The sequence below is a fragment of the Aulonocara sp. 'chitande type north' Nkhata Bay genome, linkage group LG13 (genome assembly GCF_057382095.1).
Source record: "Aulonocara sp. 'chitande type north' Nkhata Bay isolate Kocher_YH1m ecotype deep benthic linkage group LG13, A_spYH_male_GT1.1, whole genome shotgun sequence".
Taxonomy (NCBI): Eukaryota; Metazoa; Chordata; class Actinopteri; order Cichliformes; family Cichlidae; genus Aulonocara; species Aulonocara sp. 'chitande type north' Nkhata Bay.
This window is the reverse complement of record NC_141356.1, coordinates 11,733,662-11,751,716: the sequence shown is the minus strand read 5'-3', so window position 1 is coordinate 11,751,716 and position 18,055 is coordinate 11,733,662. Positions and strand designations below refer to the sequence as shown.

The following is an 18,055-nucleotide window of genomic DNA, read 5'->3' as shown; positions in this document are numbered from 1 at the left end:
AGAGGTCTTTGCTCAAACACAAGTATCAGCACCGAGTTAACTAGTGACCCTTTAAGTTTAGCTCCGCCTCTCATTTGGAAAGCCTTTTTAAACTAACCTTTGTTGATCCGACAGAGAGATTCTGTCACGGCGTACGGGGTGGACTCACGCGCTGGACTCCGGGGATGATGCACACAAGGAAATTTATTGTAGAACAATGTCCAAAGAGAGAGTATATACACAGATATGAGGCAGTGCTATTTACAAGGGGGTGCGAGGCAGTGCTATGTACAAAAGGTGAAGGGGGCAGGGCTCCGGGGAAAATCCAGGGGAACACGCTCGTCTTACTCCACACAATCCAGACACGAATCCACTCGCACACCCGGGGAACAGTCCAGGGAATGCGATTCTCGCAACGATCCAGCAAAGAACAGCCATTGCTTCCCCTCTTAAATACCACACTGATAAGGCACAGGTGTTTCTTCCTCCGAGGGCGTGGGCCAAGGGCGTGAACCCATAATGAGTTCAGCCCTGGCGAGAAAGCGGAGAAGAGAGAGAGAGAGAGAGGACTAGAGAAAAAGAGGGGGAGACAGCTGATCAGCGACCAGCTGAACCCCCAGGCCGTGACAGTACCCCCCCCCCCCCCCCAACGGGAGCCACCCGGCGACCCCCAGGCCTCCCAGGATGAGCGGCATGGAACGCCCGCACCATGTCCCCGTCCAGGAGGGCCGCACGCGGGACCCAAGACCGCTCCTCAATGCCATAGCCCTCCCAATCAACCAGGTACTGCAAACCACGCCCCCTGCGCCTGACATCCATGATGCGCGAGACGGAGAAGGCCGGAAGGCCATCAATGACCCGGGCGGGTGGAGGGGGCCCGGAAGGAGGGCACAGAGGGCTGGAAAGACAGGGCTTCACCTGAGAGACATGAAAGACATTATGGATCCGCATGGTCCGGGGCAGCTTAAGGCGGACCGACACCGGGTTCACCAGAGAGTCAATCACAAAGGGACCGATAAAGGTAGGGGACAGTTTCCTAGACTCCGCCCACAGCGGAACGAATCGGGTCGACAGCCAAACTTCCTGTCCGAGCGCATAAACAGGCGCCGGGGTCCTGCGGCGGTCCGCCAGGCGCTTGTTCCGCTCAGCCGTGCGGAGAAGGACCCGCACGACCCCCTGTCCGAGACTATGTCCGCCGGAATGCCATGGAGACGGAAGACGTGCTTTGTCAGGAGCCGGGCGGTTTCCAGGGCCGTGGGAAGCTTGGAGAGGGCGACAAAATGAGCCGCTTTAGAAAAACGGTCAACGATAGTCAAAATGACAGAGTTACCTGACGAACGTGGCAAGCCTGTGACGAAATCGACAGCTATGTGGGACCAGGGGCGGCCAGGCGTAGGCAAGGGCTGAAGGAGACCAGAGGGGGGTTGATTGACACATTTGTTCCGAGCACAGACTGAACAGGCCGCTACGTACTCCCGGACATCCTTGATGAGGGAGGGCCACCAAGCGAAGCGCCGAAGGAGTGAAACGGTGCGGAGGGTCCCCGGGTGGCAGGCGAATTTTGCTGTGTGCGCCCAATGTATCACCTGTGACCGGACAGCGGAGGGCACAAAGAGTAGTCCAGGGGGACCCGTTCTTGGGTCCGGTTCTGTTCGTTGGGCCTCCCTAATGGCCGATTCAGCCTCCCACGTCAGGACCCCAATGACACACGAGGGGGGAATGATGGGAGAGTCCCGAGCGGTCTCCTTGGAGGCAGCGAACTGCCGAGAAAGAGCGTCGGGTTTGGTGTTGCGGGAACCCGGCCTGTAGGTTATGGTAAACTGAAACCTTGTGAAAAACAGGGCCCACCTAGCTTGGCGAGCATTAAGCCGTTTGGCTGACCGGATATATTCCAAATTCTTGTGGTCTGTCCAAACTACAAACGGCTGGGCAGCGCCCTCCAGCCAGTGACGCCATTCCTCTAGGGCGAGCTTAATAGCCAACAGTTCCCTGTCCCCAACGTCATAATTTTGTTCGGCAGACGAGAGACGGCGAGAGTAGAAGGCACAGGGATGGAGCTTGCCTTTCTGTTCCTGGGATAGAATGGCCCCCACCCCAGTGTCCGAGGCATCCACCTCCACAACAAACTGCAGGCCGAGGTCAGGATGAACCAGGATGGGTGCGGAGGTGAACCGATCCTTCAGGAGATTGAAAGCCTTTCGTGCTGACTCCTCCCAGCAGAAGGGAACCTTAGGAGACGTGAGACGAGTTAGTTGGAGAGCCAGCCTACTGTAGTCACGGATGAAGCGTCTGTAGAAATTAGCAAAGCCCAGGAAACTTTGGAGTTGCTTACGGTCTGTCGGGACGGGCCAATCTACGACCGCCTGGACCTTAGCCGGGTCGGGCCTGAGGTTACCTTGTTCAATGATGTAGCCCAAAAATGAAACAGTGGTCACATGAAATTCACACTTCTCGCCCTTCACAAAGAGACGGTTCTCGAGAAGACGTTGCAAAACCAGCCGGACGTGGCGTTCATGTTCAGAGACGGAGCGTGAAAAGATGAGTATGTCGTCGAGGTAGACGAACACAAAGTGGTTAAGAAAGTCCCGAAGCACGTCGTTGACAAAGGCCTGGAACACGGCTGGGGCATTGGTTAAACCAAACGGCATGACGAGGTATTCGAAATGGCCCAAGTGTGTGTTAAAAGCCGTCTTCCATTCGTCCCCCTCTCGTATCCTAACCAGATGGTACGCGCTACGCAGATCTAGCTTAGTAAAAACTGTGGCCCCTTGGAGCAGGTCATAGGCTGAAGTTAGCAGTGGTAGTGGGTATTTGTTCTTGATGGTGATATTATTGAGACCTCGATAATCAATACAAGGCCGTAGGCTCTTGTCCTTCTTAGCAACAAAAAAGAACCCGGCCGCAACAGGGGAGGATGATGGGCGGATCAGACCTGCGGCGAGTGACTCGTTAATGTACGTCTCCATGCTATCCCGTTCAGGCTGAGAGAGACTGTATAAGCGGCTGGTAGGCAGTGGGGCGCCTGTGAGGAGATCGATTCCGCAGTCGTACGGCCGGTGAGGGGGAAGAGAACGTGCTCTATCTTTACAAAAAACTTGCTCAAGATCGTGATAGACTGAGGGTACAGACGAGAGATCGGGCGGCTCAGATGGTGGGGGGTTACTCAGAGGGTTCGCGGGTGGAGTTGCGGCTTTTAGACAAGACATGTGACATTCCTCTCCCCACCCCAGAATGCTTTCCCTCCGCCAATCCAGGACCGGGTTGTGTAGAAGTAACCAGGGGAATCCTAAGACCAGCGGTGTAAGAGGAGCCTTAAACACAAACAGCTGCAACGTCTCGGAATGGTTGCCAGAGAGGGTTAACGATATTGGCTCCGTAATATGGGTGATATCCGGGAGACGCTGCCCACTGAGGGCGGTAACTTGGAGTGAGTGAGGCAGCGGTTCAGTGTTTAATTTTAATTCCCGAGCAAGGGACTCGTCAATGAAATTCTGCTCTGCGCCTGAATCGATTAGTGCGTGGAGTGGATGAGAAACCGAACGAACCATTAGCTTAGCCGCAAGCATCAAGCGAGGAGGAGATGGTGAACAGGAAACCTCGCCCACCCGTACTCTCCCCTCTACTGGCGGGCGCGGTCTTTTGGCTGGTATGGACAGGAAACGGCCATATGACCTTTACGGCCGCAGTAGAAGCACTCACCAGCCCTCCAACGCCGTTGTCGCTCTTCCGGCGTTAATCGGGAGCGCCCTATCTGCATGGGTTGCTCACCCTCGTCTTCATAGTTCCGGTCCCATCCTCCCATTCCACTCGCCGTACCTCCGCCGGAAGCCGTCTCCTCTCGTCCTAGGGGCTTCTGGGAGTTGTAGTCTCTAGTGCCGCGTCGCGCTCGTATGTTGTCATCCACCTTCACACAAAGGGTCATAACATCAGGAAGAGTAACAGGTAATTCCCTCATAACCAGCTCCCGTTTTAGCTCGTCACACAGGTTATTCAACAGAGTACTTATCAGTGCCGACTGCCCCCACCCGGTCTCCTCTGCCAGAGTCCAAAACTCAATCGAGTAGTCGGCCATGCTCCGTCTTCCCTGCTTCAAATTAAGCAGTCGGTGAGCCGCTGCTTCGGCCCCGGTGCCTCTCTCAAAGACATTCTTAAACTTAGCGAGAAAATCGGCATAGGTTATTTCAGGATCCGTTCTTAATACAGCCTGCGCCCAATTTAATGCTTGACCACGTAGCAACTGAACAAAAAAAGCAATCTTAGCTGCATCCGTCTCATAAGTCCGCCGTAGCTGGTTGAACTGTAATGTCACTTGCGTTAAAAAACCCGCAGTCTTGCGGAACTCACCAGAGAATGGTTCCGGTACGGGCAGCGACCGCTCTGGAGGCTCCGCATGGGCCGGCGGTGGAGGAGCGGAGGTCCCGGGCACAGAGGGCTCGTGAGCCGGTAACCGTGGAACAACGGGCGGAGATGTAGTGGGCGGGCTTACCAGCGGTATCTGTTGAGCGATGGCTTGAGTTAGCGCTGTCAGCTGCTGATTAATGTGCAGTAACATTTGTTCGTGGCGGTCCAAGATAGCCTCCGTGGAGATGACCGGCTGCTGGGTGGCTGAGTCCGCTGAGTCCATGGTGTGGCTGGATCGTTACTGTCACGGCGTACGGGGTGGACTCACGCGTTGGACTCCGGGGATGATGCACACAAGGAAATTTATTGTAGAACAATGTCCAAAGAGAGAGTATATACACAGATATGAGGCAGTGCTATTTACAAGGGGGTGCGAGGCAGTGCTATGTACAAAAGGTGAAGGGGGCAGGGCTCCGGGGAAAATCCAGGGGAACACGCTCGTCTTACTCCACACAATCCAGACACGAATCCACTCGCACACCCGGGGAACAGTCCAGGGAATGCGATTCTCGCAACGATCCAGCGAAGAACAGCCGTTGCTTCCCCTCTTAAATACCACACTGATAAGGCACAGGTGTTTCTTCCTCCGAGGGCGTGGGCCAAGGGCGTGAACCCATAATGAGTTCAGCCCTGGCGAGAAAGCGGAGAAGAGAGAGAGAGAGAGGACTGGAGAAAAAGAGGGGGAGACAGCTGATCAGCGACCAGCTGAACCCCCAGGCCGTGACAGATTCAGCGAGTGCTCAGCTTATTTCTGGACTCAAATGCTTTTCACAAACACATTTTCATTTGCAAGCATGACAAGGAAGTCGAGCAGACCTCGGAACCTGCAACTCTGTTACCCACATGCGGTGGTGCTCTGTCACTCTGATTAAAAATACAGCATTAATATGGAAATGAACAATGGCCCTTTTTTAATAAGATCTATTTGCTTTCACCACACTGCTGCTGGTTTAACAGTACGCCAGATCTGCAGTTGGATTTACATCTAAATTCAACTGAAACTACTATTTTTAAAGCTGTAAGGCTGCTTTATTTATCTTACTATAACACACCAAAATTCCTCCTACATGATCAGGAGCTGAGCAGCCAAACTTGGCACATCCTGGGCCCTGGGAGGTTCACATATGTGTCAGGTATTATAATCTTATGATATTTTCCAGCTATCGCCTTGTTTTTAGCAGTCATGAACCTATAACACCTCAAAAAAGAGTGGTATAATTTTTATTTCACCACAACTGCAAAACTTCAGTTAATGACTGAGGTATTATGATGCTATGTGGTTACCTGGCAACCACCTAACAGCAAACTAAACTGAACGTCTATGAAAGATGTCTTATTTGTTTAATTTCTGGACAAAAACATCTCAAGAAGTGCAATTCTACATGCTTAGCAACCACATAGCAACAAGCTAAAATTAACCATTTTCAGGATATAAAAACCATCTATCAGCCTTATTTTTTATCTCCTTTATGTGATTAAATATATCAATTTGCAAGAAGGACTAGCCAAAAACTACTGTAGATATGCTACTTTTAATTGCTTTATTTGCACAAATCCAGGTAGGGTTCAAAGTGGCTTGCACAGCCGCTCTGTTTGAAAGGTCTTTTTCCTTTCAGAGCATCAATGTTTCCTTTTGCTCTCAATTGTTATTTTATTTCTATAAATGCAGAAATGCAGGAACATCGTGGTACTAATGTAATGAAAATATACCACATAGTAATTTAAACCTCACTTAAGTGGAGTTCTGTGGAAAAATATTTTAATTATTTACACTCAACAGACAGGTGTTAGCTACAAGCTCAAATATGAAGAAACTGAGATCATCCTACAGGATGAGAGTGTGACAGGAAGGCGGACAGCTGCACCGTCGCTTGTTTCAGAAGGATATTTAAAGTGGAACTACAGTGCTTTTCTGTCCTGTATATTCTGTTTCAGTGGCCGGTGTCCATAACAAACATGGTGAAAATTTGAAATGAGATCACTGTAAGTAGAAGTGAATCGCATGAGCCAAAAGTTCAGGTTTCAGACTGCAGTAACCCTCTGAAGTCTTATGTTCTCATCTTAGCCCCAACACTGAAACCCAAGCCAGTGTTACAGAGAAGAGCAAAAAGCACTTCCTGGAGACAAAACCTAAATAACCACCGAGGTCAGTCAGATTATTACAGTTCACATTGTTTTTGTCCAACAATTACAAAGAGGTGGGAGAAGTTAAAATGAGATAAATAACTCATAACTAGTGTAGCATCCACTGTTTCTGACAGTTTGATGAAGAACCTTCATGACATCAAAGAGATTTGGCTAAAGGATAAGAAACTAAAACTGCTTGGTTAGTTGGCTGTAATATGAGTGGACTACCCGAGTGGAGTCCAAGAATAAAATTATGAAATTCTGCTGGAAATGTGCACAATAATTCCCTTTAAAGTCTTAAAAAGACACTGAGAGCTGTTTGGGTTTAAATGCATTAGGATCTGAACGTGACCAAACATCCCAGCAGAGCCTGAATGGAGAGAAGGAGCTTCTTCCTTGAACCTTTGATTCTTCCGTGGACTTAAAGGTTTTACACATTAAATCTATCATATGTGATTTTTTTTAATAAAAGGCACATTTCTAAATTGCGAGCTAATCTTCTCCTCTGAACTAGAGAAATGGTCAAGCCTAGATTGTTGCAACGCCCTTTTTTACCAGATTATAAATGGTCTCTGTCACACCTCCAAGCAAAACAAAATTCATCACCCCAGTTTTATTCTCTTTGCATTGGCTCCGATTTTAGAATTCATTTTAAAATTCTCACACTTATCTCAGCTTCTTGTTAAACACACTGCTGCTCGCTGTCTTTGCTCACGAGCTCCAAATCTATCGGTTCACCGTTAAAGACTTTCGGTTTAATCAGACGTTCTTTTATTAGTTCTTTTGTTATTTTTTCCGTTCTCTTTTAATATTGTCTTTAAATTGTTGTTAGATCTTTATCAAGTCCTTTATAAATAAACTTTACTTTACAAGAATTGCAGGACTTAAGTCACCTACCGTGTTTGCTTGTGACCTTTAAATACAGTGGTTTGGATAATCTCACCACATGTTTGCTTTGACTACTTCTTGGCATATCTGCAGTCTCCACATAGACTGTGTACCTGCATTAAACCAAGGCTTGATCAGATGTGAGACGGACCAGTACAATTAGGACTACTCGCGACTATAAACACAGATCAGAAAGCTCCTGGTGGTCTTACTTTTGCCTACAGATTCTGACTTTTCACTCAATGACAGAGAAATAATAAAAGAGAAAGACGCGACACGCAAAGAAACAGGGATAGAAATCTGTGGGAGAGATAATCAATACCTGAAACAGGAAACATATCAGCTTTCACTCATAGATGTAGCCATGTTGTGACAGGCATGTCTCTCTACTCATTTCCATCATAAACTTGCAGGTAAGTGGGATTTTTCTTCCATGTTGTCACTTAGTGATGAGCAGAGACACAGTTACTCTAATAAAACTCTGAATTTTATGTAATTTTACAGCAAAGATTCACAGGAGGATTCCTTTCAGGGGAAGTGATGCTTCTTAGTTCAAAATCAGAATTTATGTTTTGAATTGTTTTTGCAAAGGAGCTCTTATGTCTGAGGTGTTTGTTGGAGGGGATACATATGGGCTTAAATATTTAAAGAACTCCAAGGCAATCCAATTTCAAAATAAAATAAAAATGCCGTATTTTCACAGCATTAAAAAAGCATTAAATTAAAGTGATTTAATTTTTTATTTTGAAATAAGAGGAAGGGTTTTTCAAATTTAATTTCATGTTTATTTTGTTACATGATGTTATCAGATTCTCCTCATACTGCTTTTTACGTCGAAGAATTTAATGTTGTTTTCATTCATTTATATAGAGGCAGTGAATACCTGCCAAGCGACAAGGTTTGCTGCTAGAAGGACTTTCCTCACCATAAATGCTTTCTTGATTGCTCATCATTGGCAGCACACACGCCCTGCAGTAGTCAGGGTCACGCGAACCATGTGCTGCTTACTAAACAGTCAGTTTGATGAACTGCATTTGAACTTGTAATCATACAGAAAGAGGAATCTGTGTGATTGCACAGACACGCCTCATGAAAACATCTAAACAGAGAGTTACAGAGTGGGCCTGCATCCTTATGAATGTGTCTGAAATCATCAACAGGGCTTCTTCTTCTTCTTCCCTGGCAGTTACACTCACACACGCCCTTCCAGCTGTTTCTCTTTGCCCTTGCAGTTATTTTTTCAGGTCAGAGTTATGTAGGCCAGAGGTCCCTGTGGTTTTTATGACTCACATTGATGCTGCTGACCCACCAACACTGTAATCAACCTCAGCTTTATGAGGAAAGATGAATCGGAGGCAACAGCATTAATGGTGAGCAGATGAAAAACCTGCGCTGGACAAACTCGAGCTGAAACTCTAAAAACCTGAGCTGACACAGAATGTATAAACCTGCGAATGCTTGGTATCTAACAAATACTAATAACACTGAAAAGAATACAGGTGCTTAACCTCTGGGCATCCACCAGGTCGCCAATGATCAGCTTAGAGTTCATCTTTGGATTATTAAGAGTTCTTTGAAACTATTTTATACGAGAAAAAGGAATCGTACACAGTCCTCGGCTAAAATTATCAAATCGGCTGCTCAATTACTCAGTGTTGAGGAAAAAAACACCTATGGAAACGCCTTGTTACACCCGGTTTATTCAGGACACAACAAAGAAGACAGATGCACAAAAAGGGATAACAAAAGAAAACGAGCTGCTAACCTATAACCAACGTGTGCCGTAAATTAGAGATAGCTGCAAAACAAGCAAAGCTGGAAAAGAGTAAGAAAACAAATATCGGTGCCATGAAAAGGAGAGAGCGTCATCTTGGAAGGAAGCCTCCTTATAAGCTCCCAAAGAGGCAGGGAGGAGGTAGCATCTGAAAAAGAGCAAGCAAAAACAGACCAACTGAGCAATTTAACGAACAACAATTTCTAAGACGAATACCTGCACAAATGTAAATCTGCAAATGTTGTCAGACATTAACGAGCTGTTGCACTTGGAGGCGTGGCCCCAGCACGAGAGCTGTCAGCTCAAACAAAGTGTCAAGACTGAAAGTGTGCTGTGAAAATGGAAAACACAACCGCCAGCAACCAGCACAAACTAGCAAACAGAAGAAAATAAGGTTAGAGCGGGCTAAAGGAGAAGGTGGAGGAAAGTTCAGTCATGAATCTGCATCGGCTCAGGGGATGATGCTGGAAGTTTTGTGTGCTCAATTCCATTCATCCATCCATCCATCCATCCATCCATCCATGCATCCAGCCTCCTCCCGGTGGGACATGCCCGGAAAACCTCGCCCAGGAAGCGCCAAGGGGGTGAGCCAGCGGCTCTACTCTGAGCCTCTCCCGAAAGGTCGAACTTCTCATCCTATCCGTAAGGGAGAGGCCAGCCAACCTTCAGAGGAAGCCCATTTCCGCATCACTGCAGCCACAGCACCAATCTGTCTGTCGATCTCCCGCTCCCTTCTCCCATCACTCGTGAACAAGACCCTGAGATACTTAAAGTCCTCCACTTGGGGCAGGAACTTGTCCCTGACCCGGAGTGGGCACTCCACCCAGGGAATTTTGTGTGCTCAATTCCAGAGAAGCATAAAAACAAGAGGAAAACAATCAAATTTCCCCACTTACTGATGACGCAGGTCAGCTAAAAGACCAGGCAAGGTGACAAACAGGGGTACATGGAAAGTTTTCTCAATCCATGGACGAAGCGTAGCTTTGGCGATGACGATCACGTCAGGATGATGACGGGAGGAACTGACCTCCCAGCCCACTGTTCCTTCAGTGGGCTGGTTTGAGTCACTGTGCAAATGTACTGTTTATAAGATTGGGGAAACCTGCAGTCAGCTGAGACTGAAGACTTCACCTGGATGATGATGAAACGTTTCTCCCACTGAAAACGCTACGAACAGATGAACAGAATCAACTTTCGGAGAAGTCTGTGAAGCTGTGTTTCAGTTTTACTTCCCTGCATTGTGATTTAGTTCAGCTGTGTCTCCCGGGTGTCTCCTCTCTGCCCCGATCACCTCTCTGTACATTTATAGTCGCAGTCAGAGTGTCTGTATTCACAACCATCCTGCTGCATTTGAACAAAGTGTGTGTGTTTTGCATTTCCACACATCTCGGCAGATTGTGTGTGCAGCTCAAAATAAACTTAAAGCTGCCAACAAGTTTTAAGCCGTTTTTTCATATGTTGTAGATCTGCATCACAATATCAGTATGACTAAAGAGTCCATTCAGTTGGCTTGTTTGCAGGCGTATTTTACTGATGAGTCGATTCAGTCGTCCATCAGTTTTCTCAGGCACTTCTCCGTGTCAGGGCTGCAGGGAACCAGTCCCAGCTGACTGTAGGCATGAAGGGAACTACACTGTGGGCAGGTCACAAGTGTGAGTGACTGGATTCACTCAAGCTTAAATAGATGAACTTGATAGTTTTGCCAAACTGTGAATATTGAAAAATAGGTGGCAGAGTGTAGTGTAGTGCACTCGATGCTTCATCTGCCCACAGTTTGCTCCTCTGCCTGAGAAATCTTCCTAAAGTCTTTCTCTGTATTCCCAGCAGTCATTATGACTCTTTACCAGGATTTAGCTTCAACTTTCAGAGGACGTTCTGCGATCATAGCTGTGAATAAAGGTCCAAATCTGTATTTTGTTAAGTTGCATTTAATTTTTTTAAGCCAGTTGGAAATCATGATCTAAACTTTATTTTTAGACAATGTGCTGTGATTTGGATTACATGGATTTGTCTTAAATTGATCAAATAACTTGAAATTCTTAATTGTTTTTCATTCTTTCTTCTTAAATCAGATCCTACATCTCCCAGCATGCCACTCGACTGCCTCTGCAGTGCAGTGGCTGTGTGAACTTGTTTCCTCTGTGAGTTCTTTTATCTGTGTAGGTGGAGAGAGTGATAATCAAAGAGCGAGAAAGTAATATATTTTTCCCCCGCTGAGTAAAAAAGGAGAGTTTCTGAGAACAACCTGTGTTCTAATTCAGCGAAACCGCTGTGGGAGGACAAATGAGTTTCAGTTCCTTCCTCTGTTAGATTCATTACAGGCTGTCAAGGCGAAAACAAACAGGCTGGGTGAAAAAATGGAAAGGGAGTCGTAACAATGACGCAGAGCAGGGCGTTGTTAACACTCGGGGTTTTTACAGCATCATGACATCACTTCACTTATAGTTTGTCATGCAGCACTGACAGATACTGTGGAGGTGAAGCAAGAATTAAAGAGTGGTTTGAGAATAGCATGTTGTCTGACGCCTTCCCAAAGTCTCACATGAATACTGAAATGACTTTTGATTTGCATGATTTTCTCTAGAGCCTTCTCGATGAACACATTTAATAGTTAGTGATACACGGCTATAAATGAGTAAACGAGAAGAGCTTCACAAAGGAAAAAGTGGTTTTGATTCTTGCATTTTACATGAGGATGAAAAGGCACCAAAGTCTGTCTTTGAATAACACAATATCATGTGAAGGTGATGAGAGGAACAGGCTGATTACATCAGTTTCGTCTTCACCTGTGAATAACCTTACTGATATACTTCAATAGAATTATACCTCAGATTGAATTCAGCCTACTTTCTGCAGACATCCTTCTCTGAGTCCTTCAGCTCTGGACCGCTGCCAGTGCGCTGGACACAAAGACGTAGTGACATCAGTGATATTGAAGGTAAACAGCGTCTGGAATGAGACTGCGATGAGTCTCGTATACCTGCAGCTCTGGTTAGACTCACTGACAGCCACACCAAAGGTTCAACCTTGGAAAGCAAACTCTTTGCTTTTATTAAGAATATATTATCCTTCAAGCACTCTCCACAGAGTGCACTCCAGGTACTGTATGAGACTGAAAAGCCTCTGTGTGACTGATGAATGTGCTTTTGAGGCTGATTCTTTTCTTGTTTAATGTATTTTTTTTTAACCAAAGAGATTCAAAAAGGATGATGCATCATGTTTAAAGTGACCAGTAACTTTCTGTTTAGGACCACCATCAAGTCAAGCCTGAACCTAAACGGGCAGTTTAGGTTCAACTAGAGACCAGTTGGCAACATCTGGCAACCTCTGGCTTGCAATACTGCTTTGGTCACTAAATGATTGTCGTGCCCATAGGTTGCATGAAAGATGCAGATTTGTGTGCAAACACTTTCCATTTACTCTCTGAGCTGCAGTGAAACTTGAAGAGGTGCGATGCAAACTGCTTATGATGAGCAATCACTTTTAAAGTGAAGGTCGTAGTGCCATAACCAGCACACTGCAACTTTTACTCTGAAGGTGAAGAATATCCGTTTCTAGTTTGAATTCAGTTCAATTCAGTTTTATTTACTTAGTCGCTTCAAGGAATTTTATATTGTAACATAAAGAATACAAAATAAAACTGAGAAAACTCCCACAAACAGACAACCATCTTTGAGCAAGCACTTGGCGACAGTGGGAAGGAAAAACTCCCTTTCAACAGGAAGAAACATGCGGCAGAACCAGGCTCAGGGAGGGGAGGAACACAGAGCAAAGACTAGCATTTCAAAGCCTGGAGCAAGGTTAGCAGTTAGCAAGTGTTTGCAGACAAACACCCAAGCTACAGGTGACCAGGACACCACGGAGGTTATTAGTCCAGCACTAAGTACCCCTGCAGCGGGGCATGGTTGACGATGCTGCTGCAGTGCGATTGACACACCTGCGCGGCATCTGCAATCACGCCTCGCCTGCTTAAGTTTGGAGATTTGGTTAACAATGTTGTTGTTGTGTTGAGCTGGCAGTGTGTTAGCTGCAGCTGTGTGTGAGTGTTGATAGAAGATGCTGAAAAGCATGTTTATCCATCGGGTCTGCCGTGGTCGTTGTGACCACATTGATGCTATCTGCTTCCAGCAACCTCCCACATTTACTTGCTAACTGGTGACCAGTGGTTACAAGGGGTCACTGACTGATCTTAACTACTCAGCTAGAACACACATTTTTCTCTAGCAACAAGAGATTGTCAGGGGTTGCCAACTAGTCTCCAGACCTATGTGATTTAAATGGCTCAATATAACCAACCAGCAGCTTAGTCTAAAACACAAAGCATGAGGCATGGCCACAGACTCTGTGAGTCTTTGTGTGTCATTATTGTGGTCATTATCCTGTTGTTGGTCAGTATTGCCATCCATCAAGGCACAACCAGCAAAGTCCAGCTAATGGAGAAAAGCAGGCAGTGTCTGACAAAATGAGATTATTTGACATATTTGAATTTACCTGTTTGCTGTTATTTCACGGTTATTCTCAAAGGAGAACGCCTTTTTATTGTGTATGTATTTTAATATCGGATCATACGTGAATGGACGGTGAGGCCTGTGGTGTATCTGTAGACATGAAAATATGGACTTCTATAATGTTTGTTGCCAGCTTATTATAAAAACAGTTCAAAAGATTTATACCTGCTGTTCTTCTCTCTCTGCGGATCTCATCGAGTTCTTTTACCTGTTCGAGGTTTTCCACTGGCTTCCAGGTGCTGATTTGTGCAGGATGCAGCACACACAGCTTCAGTGAGGAAACAATGAGGTAAATATTGTGCTTCTTTGGACTCACTGCATCGGTTTGGCAAATGGATTGGAAACGCTCAGGTCGGGTGATGTGACAGACACGTGAACATTTCTGTAAACAAAATAATTTTTTATTGAGGTGAGGGGAGTTTATTGCTCTCAGCTCATTAAGGATCAATATCAACTGCAGACATTAAACCGAGTTTGTTTCTCATCCCCTGTTTTAGTGCATATTTACGTTTTGTGCCATTATGTTTCGGAGCAAAGCAAAACAAATGCAATATTTAAAGCTGGGTTTGAAGATGTGCCTCATTAACTGCATTTTCACTAACTGACACCTGTGATCACGACTCACCGGCTAATTTCATTCACAGAACTGTTGTTGCTGTTGGAGTATTTTTGTTGCATTTTTCATTTCGAGGTTTACAGTTCATCTAATTTACAATCTGTATCTATGCAGTTCAAGAAATGTTTTGATACCAAGTAAATACAGTGTCAGATTGTCAATACCAACACGTTTAAAGTACCTTATATAGGGGCAGAGCAGTGTGTCATGATTTATAGGATGAATCATCAGTTAGCGAGTTGTGAACATTATTTACCACTAAATCACCACTAAGGTCATTTTTCCTTTTCACAAAAACGAGTTTTAAGGCACTTTGAGTCCGACTCTGTTTTTCGAATGTGTTAGTGGCTATAAATTAAATAGACGTGACACTTTTCATTGTTTTTCATTTCCAAAAATGTAATGAACACATTGCAGCGGGCTGCATACTGAAAGTATCGATCATATTGGGCCAAGACCATTTCGATACCAATACCAGCGTTGGTATCGAAACTATCGATGTTCGCCCGCCTCTTCTTCTCTTCTCTTCCTTATTCTGCTTGCTTAGCATTAACTGGACACTTGGCATTCCACACTTTCTTCCACATTTGTCCATTAGAGGTGCCAAAAATTAATGTGCCACTACTGCTTTGAACTCTAAAACCCTGAATCCAGATTCAGAATCGATTCAGAGATGGTCTGTACCTTTTCAAGTAAAGAATAAAGAAGTCACGAAACGTTTCTCCCACCAAAAGCAGAATCAACCTTTTGGGAAGTGAAAGAAATGTGACCCAGTGATATCAGCCTCAGGTGTCATGGATGCAGCATATTACCTCACCCTGATACCATCCCACCATTCAGTATCAGTGACCGGCACAGATTTCCACGTGTCAAAGATTGGGCCAAGTCAAACAGCAGATGGTGCGGGACATCCTGCAGCGAGCGTGGAGCTGACGTCGAGGCTGCTTAGAGAAACAGCAGCCGGCAGAGCCCTGCTGAGAGGGTCTGCATGTGCATCAGAGTACATGTTCACACTGTGCAACAGTGGAACAGTTTCCTTTACCCACATATCTCACGACACCTGCTGTAACTGCATTCTCCTTTCTCTTCCTGCAGAACATAAAAGGAGTTTTCATCACTTACCTTAACATGATCAAACACATTTATGCCACCAAACGTAAATTTGGGGAGTTAAATCCCCACTACACACCGAACAGTGACAGGCAGAGTGTTTTTCGTGTTTAGCAAAGATTTTATAAGTTGAAATCTCGAGTCCGGTAAAATTTTCAGACAGCAGAAGCTGTTAATCCTTCTTAAACGAGTGATCCATTTACAAACCTGAGATAAGTTTAAAGACATGTTTCACTTTTCCCCAACATATTCTGTCATTGTGCATTACAATTTACAGATCACAGTGGAAACGTACAAAACATTCAAATATAGAGTTTTTCTTTTCTCAGCTGAACATCTTTATCATTCAAACTGGTCTCAGTCGAGATTCATTTTCCATCCATGTTCACATCTGTGAAATGAGGCATCACCACAAAATGAACAGCAGTAAGTTTCATTGAACTGTTTAAGTAGTTAATCAGTTCACTTTCTAAAGCCATCCAGTGGGTCAGAGTGGACCATTTGGCGGGCCACTTTTGGCCCCAGGGCCATATGTTTGATACCTCTCCCTTACACTACTTTCACTGAGTAAGTTTTACAAACATGAGTTAGAGACCAGCAGAGGTCAAACGTATTGATTTGTGGTGTCAAACTGGGCGCTCTAACATGAAAGTGTGTGAGATTAAATAAAGATTTCATCTGTTACGTAAAACAAAGGCTTTTCCAAACAGCATGACTCTGCCTAAAGTTTTGTGGTCACTGGTTTCATCAGGTTTGAGATAAGGTTACGCGTTACGGTGAAGTTAATTTAAGGTTAAGCTTGGTTTAAAGTTTAGAGTAAGTCTCCAGTATGTTACGTGTGCATGAGTTTGCAGAGTGTGTGTGATTACATCTGTAAGGCATGTTGCGTATGTGTGTTTAGGTCATAAACGTATGTGTTGAAATATTTAAAGCAGCAGCTCCACCTTCTGCCTTTCGTCGCCTCCTCTGAGTCACATGTAGAGACACGCAGCTGCAGTCGCTGCCGCACAAAGCAGCCAATACAACCTTTGATTCCACTGATTTTAATTAAGGTTCTTGAACAGTGACTCGACTAAGGTGGAAAAGTTGTTTGTTGTTTTTGCTGAAGCAGTGCAGTTATTTGTTGATACTGCTTCCTTATTGTGGGAGACATCCTGACTTTATCTGACACAGTTTGTGGTGGAGCACATCGTTGTGTATTTTTGGAGTCGTGCTATATACATCGTGACAGTTGTAGTAGTCTTTGGTCCTTCTTCCTTAATGTGACCTTGTTCTGTTGTTGTTTAATGGTGGCTGATAAACAGATTAGAATTCAACTTAATTCAGTTGTATTTATATAGAACCTCAATATAATCAATATGAAGTCAAATCAAGATGCATTATATTGATTTAAGAAAGAAAACCCAACAATCAGATGACTCCCTAAAAGCACTTTGGCCACAGTGGGAAGGAAAACCTCCCTTTGAACAGGAAGACCCTCCAGCAGAATGGGCTCTGAGCGTTATTTGGTTGGATTTTGTTTTTCAGGTCAGTTGCATGTTTACACAGCATTTCCTACAAAATACTGCTTTCTAAAATGCAGAATCGCAGTTATCGCCCCCTGGTGGATAATAAGGAGAATCCAGGTAAATGACTTCTTGTGCTTCTGGGCTTCACTTTTCAGACAGAGAAGTTTATCTTTACGCTGCCTGCAGGTTAATTACAGGTCGACAACCCGGTTATCTACATCTTCACCTCTGCCCTAGTTTTTGGGGCTGCTTTTAACCCTCTGAGGTCTCAGTCATCATCAGTGAGAGCCACAGCTGCTGCTATGAAGCCCTGCCCCTTAATTCTGAAGACTGGCAAAAAATAAAATGAAATTAAATAAATACATAAAACAATGTTAATATTTTTTCATGTGTTTCTGTTACAACTACTTTCTTTATCCCCTGATTTCCAGGACCTTGGAGAAGTTCATGTTCATATTCTGATAAGTTAGGATTAAGGTCAATACCAATGCCGACTCGGACCTCACAAGGTTAAATTCCAGGCTTAAAAAGCAGGAGTAATATGAGTCAAGCATCATGACTTCAGCTGTGCTGTGGCGCCAAATCTGGACCCTAACCTCAGACCTGAGCCGATCAGCATGTAGAAATCTGCCTCACTTAAAAGTGCTCAGGCCAGCTTTAGTTGCAAGATGACCGAAAGAAGCAGCTCAAATATGGCCGAGCCAATTCTGGAGCACCGTCCTCCACACATGTCAGGCTTTTGGCAACCGGGACCCTGAATAAGCTGCTTGTGTTTAAAACCATTAACCGTTTTTAAACCGTAAGAAGTCATTTTATCTCTTCCAACTAATAAAATCATATCTGTCATTTACTCAGCTACATATTACTCTTTTATAAATGGTCACTTCATTACCTCTGAGGGCTTGTTGGACATACTAAGAGTGTTAGCAGTAATGATGATGACATGCATTGCTGTCCACTCAGCGCATGGCTTCGTGCTGATGGCTCATTTCAGGGAATGTCATGCTGATATACTGGTGACCCATTAGGATGCCAAAGTAGTGACTGTGTGACTGCAGGGGGCTGCAGGTTAAAAGTCATTCAGATTTACAGGGCGTGAGGGTTTTAGGAGGGGTGTGTACAGCGTATGAGTGAGCCTGCCATG

The 18,055-nt window shown here is 45.1% G+C and overlaps 1 pseudogene; it reads right to left on the bottom strand.

Moving 5' to 3' along the window:
- Window positions 1-124: 124 nt before the first annotated feature.
- On the bottom strand, window positions 125-930 carry LOC147315736 (uncharacterized; annotated as a pseudogene).
- Between the last annotated feature and the right edge of the window lie 17,125 nt (window positions 931-18,055).